Here is a 4,880-nt window from a genome sequence, read left to right on the forward strand (position 1 = left end):
CCGGCTCCCCTGCATCGGCAGGCGGACGCGCAACCACTGCGCCACCAGGGAAGCCCTTCCCTCACTTTTAATCATACCCCAAGAGAGGAAATCCCAACATTGTCCTCAACTTCCTATGGTGTGATCCAGTCTCCACTACACCTTTCTTTCAAGAAGATATAAGAATAAACAGTTCTCTGTATCATTTTGGTGGGTTCCATCCACTCTATATCATTGAGTCATCAGTTGGCTTGACACAGAGTCCACAAAACTAGTCCCTAGGAAGGAATTTGGTTCCCCAAACTTAACCTAGTGGATTTTAAGTCTAACAATTGCCCTGCCACCACTCCCCAGAAGTGTGAACTCGCCTGTTGAGCTGAGAGACTTGCCAGCTCTCCCCTCCCTGGATGACATTCATTTATTCATTCTGATAACTAGGGTCACACCAGAGTGTCCCAAAAGCCAAATGAAGAGAATATTTCAAGACAAGGAATGGTCTACAGGGTGAAACACAGCTGAGGGTTCTAGTGAGACAAGAAATGAAAAGGTGCCATTGGATTTAACTTCTGTGGGAACAATTTGGGTGGTGGGGTGGGAGGAGTCAGGCTGTCTCAGGTGAGGGAAAGAGGATGTGGAGGCAGCCCAGGCAGGACAAGCCTTTTAGAAGTATGGGGGAGGGGCAGGAGAAAGGCAAGTGGCAGTCATTCAGAAGAGTATGTATCCCAAGGGAAAGGCCTTCTTTATAGATGGTAGCAAGGGTTTATTCCGAGGGGAAAAGATAACAGTTCAGGCAAGGTTGAAGAGAGGGGCGACAAGCTCCTGGATGGTCTAAAGGCAGGAGCAGGCAGGAGGCGCCGGGTCCAGAGAGCAGGTGCAGGGTCAGCTCACCTCTGAAACAGGGAGTAAGGATGGATGCAGAATGCAACTGGGCTTTGGTCTTGGCTCAAGGGGAGAAAGTTCCCACATAAGAATTTCTGTGCAGTAAAAGGCATTGTGGGGCAGGGAAGGGAAAACATGAGCCTAAGGAAGTCTGTGAGGAGGGGACGAGGGCACTGGCCTGGGATATGTGAAGTGATGCTGAGTGGCTTTGTCTAGAGGAGTCATGCAACCCAGGCTGGGAGAAGGCAAGTGAACACGTCCAGCACGTGGGGGCTTTCAGTGCAGGTGAATTGGAAATAAAGGTTTAAGATATTGCAGTTATTGTAGAGCGGTGGCTTAAGTGATAGGCCTTCGTATTTAAGAGAATAGCAAAAAAAAATGAAACAAAGCTGGGGGACCAAAAGAGAGCATAGGGACCAGCAGACTGGCAGTCCTAATGATGTTAATTAACGAGCAGGTGGCATGCAAACTGGGAGGGGAAAAGCCCTGGTATGAGATGGGATGTTAAAGATTTTGGAGGTGGAGCAGTGCCGGGATGCATGTATACGTCATGTCATCTCTACCAGCTTGCAAGTTCTGAGAGGCCAGGGACTGGTATGTATTGCTGTGTCCCCCAGAGTTCAGCGTATAACGAGGGCTCTGACCTCGTGTCTTTCATTTGGTTATGTGTTATCATGATGCATTAAAGGACACGTGGATCTTGTGAACTCTTCCCAGTCCCAAAAAAGAAGTTAGTTCATTCTAAACAATTCTTTTTTGTGTCTATTTATTATAAAGAGAACTCAAAGTGAAAGAAAAAGTCATTCCCGGGCTTCGCTGGTGGCGCAGTGGTGGAGAGTCCGCCTGCCGATGCAGGGGACACGGGTTCGCGCCCCGGCCCGGGAAGATCCCACATGCCACGGAGCGGCTGGGCCCGTGAGCCATGGCCACTGAGCCTGCGCGTCCGGAGCCTGTGCTCCGCAACGCGAGAGGCCACAACAGTGAGAGGCCCGCATACCGCAAAAAAAAAAAAAAAAAAAAAAAAGTCATTCCCAATCCCAGTACTCCTAAAATCGTTTTATTTTTCCATTTTATATTGTGGGTTTTATCCATATAATTATTTAATTTTTAATAGATTTTAATTATAAAAAATACATTATCATTCTGTGTGTTAAATTACCTCCTTACGGAATGAGATGAAGAATAAAGTAAATATTTTCTCTGTTTCTTTGTGGTCTTCACAATTTTTAAATGGTTCCAAAAGTCATGGGTTTGCCATATTTAACCACTCTCCTATTGTTGGGCATGTGGATTATTTCCAGTTTTTCAGTATTCCAAAGAATATAGTAGTAGACATTTTTTCACCTATAACCTTTCATTTTATATTATTTCCTTAGGATAAATTTCTAAAAGCAGGAAAGGGGCTTAAAAGTCAAACCTGTTAAAGATACATATCTCTAGAGTCTTTGACACTGCCACAACATTGTTTACTTGGCTACATTCACCAAAACGTTGCCAACAAAAGCAGTTGTTAACCACAGAATATATTTAGTCTGCGCTAATAAACTATCAGATACTAGGAGAAGCAATATAAGATAGGGGAAAGAAAGTTGCCTGACGTTAAGGAAGTCCAAGTTCTACTCTAAAGTTCATCAAGAAATAGCTGGGTGACCTTTGTCAAATTGCTTAACTTCTCTGGTTTCCTGATTGCTTATCTGTATGAGTGTGTTTGTCAAAATGATAGTAAATATCTCTTTCAATGCAAAGATATCTGTTTCTAGTCATCCCAAGAGGTCTTCCTTGAACTGACTCATTGAATAAATAATCAGCATTTACTGAGTACCTACTGTGGGCCAGTCACTCTGTAGGCGCTTTATATGCAGTATCTCATCTAATTCACACCACAAACCTAGGTGGTAGGTACTATTATTATAACCATCAAACTGATGCAGAACTAAGATTTAGGCTAAGGAAATGGAGGCTAGCCAAGTTCTTATAGAGGTAAGTGGGAGCTGAGAGTCTAGTGCTAAATTCCAGCATCCTTCATTTTCAGTCACCACAGTGTAATGTCTAGACATACTTATTCTTAAAAGAACCCAAAAGACTTGAACCGACTTTTAGTGTTGCAGGTCTTTTATACTCCAAAGATAAGAGAATTCTGTTCCATTTATGCAAAGTCCCGGAACATCTGAGTTGCCTTATTTTTGTTTAACGAAAGCTTTCGTTTTGAAGCCAACTTTTGTTCAGTATGTCTATTTCTCTTGCTAAAGTAAAAATAACTTCACTTGTCTGGCTGTACTCAGTTTTTGCATTTATTTCATTTAGTTCATGACTATTTATCTTACCGTAATAGAGCCAAGGGTTTTTAATTGGTGTTCCCTTATATAAGTTTATACTGCTCAGGATTGTTGCCTATTACTCTGCCCATGGGGCAGCTTTTATTTAAAAGGAATCAAATTAAATTGCTTCATAAAATTACAGCATGTGTTCAGAAAAGTTTGAAAAATATCCACCGTGCCTGGACTTCATTTTTCATTAAGAACTGTATTCAGCAGACTTCCTGTTTCAAAAATTATGGGGTGGTACCCCCTAGTGGAAGATGCAGAGTAACTTCGGTGAACGAGTACTGTAAGCACGGGGTGGGGGCAGAAAAGACAGACAGGAGTTCTTTCCACTCCTTGCTGCAGTGTGTTGGGGTTTTGGGTCATTAACTTACTGAAAAACACTGGAGGCCATTTGTGAGCAGAATTGGGTGAGTTGAGAGCTGCAGGGGGCAGTATAAAATGAACAATGCAACTGAGATAGGTGACAGTAGTTCTTAGGTGGCACAGGCATTGGCTATGGGATGCCCAGGTTCAAAGACTGGAAAAATCAGCAGGGATTGGCTTGGACTTGAACTATGTGCATAGAGTTTGGTTGTAGGAGTTGTGCTTGGTGAGTTGGTACTAGAGAGACCCAAAATATCAGGAGGACAAGTTGGGTGACAGAATTGAGATAGAGGGGAAGGAAAAGCTTTGTCACTGGAAATAAGAAAGAGTTAAAACTGAATTGGGGGGCTTCCCTGGTGGTGCAGTGGTTGAGAGTCCGCCTGCCGATGTGGGTCTGGGAAGATCCCACATGCCGCGGAGCGGCTGGGCCCATGAGCAATGGCCGCTGAGCCTGCGCGTCCGGAGCCTGTGCTCCGGACGGGAGAGGCCACAACAGTGAGAGGCCTGCGTACCGCAAAAAAAAAAAAAAAAAAAAAAAAAAAACTGAATTGGGTTAATGCAGTGTGAAAGGTGAGAGGGGCATATACCAGGGTGAGGATGGGAAGACGGAGGGGACACCTACAGAGCAGTGTCTCTGGAACCAGCTTGTCTGTTGAGACTAAAGGCCACACTCCTCTGCCCTTTCCCTGTCCCTGTGGGAGTGAAACTTTCTGGTTTGGGGATGACCCCACTGAGGAATGTGATATACACACTGGCTTTCCCTTTCCCACAGTGACAATATCTATTTGAAACCTAGGAATCCTTCACTCTGTATTGGGAGTGAATGGTTAAACATTTAAAAATTTTCAAAAAGTTATCAGCTTGTCTTTGGACAAGATTCAACACCCATTTATGATAAAAAGTCTCTGGAAAGTGGGCGTAGAGGGAACCTACCTCAACATAATAAAGGCCATATATGACAAACGCACAACAAACATCATTCTCAATGGTGAAAAACTGAAAGCATTTCCTTTAAGATCAGGAACAAGACAAGGATCTCTACTCTCACCAATATTATTCAACATAGTTTTGGAAGTCCTGGCCATGGCAATCAGAGAAGAAAAAGAAATAAAAGGAATCCAAACTGGAGAAGAAGTAAAACTGTCACTGTTTGTAGATGACATGATATATAAATAGAGAATCCTAAAGATGCCACCAGAAAACTACTAGAGCTAATCAATGAATCTGGTAAAGTTGCAGGATACAAAATTAATGCACAGAAATCTCCTGCGTTCCTATACACTAACAAGGTAAGATCAGAAAGAGAAATTGAGGACACAATCCCACTCACTATTG

The sequence above is a fragment of the Physeter macrocephalus genome, chromosome 11 (assembly GCF_002837175.3).
Source record: "Physeter macrocephalus isolate SW-GA chromosome 11, ASM283717v5, whole genome shotgun sequence".
NCBI lineage: Eukaryota > Metazoa > Chordata > Mammalia > Artiodactyla > Physeteridae > Physeter > Physeter macrocephalus.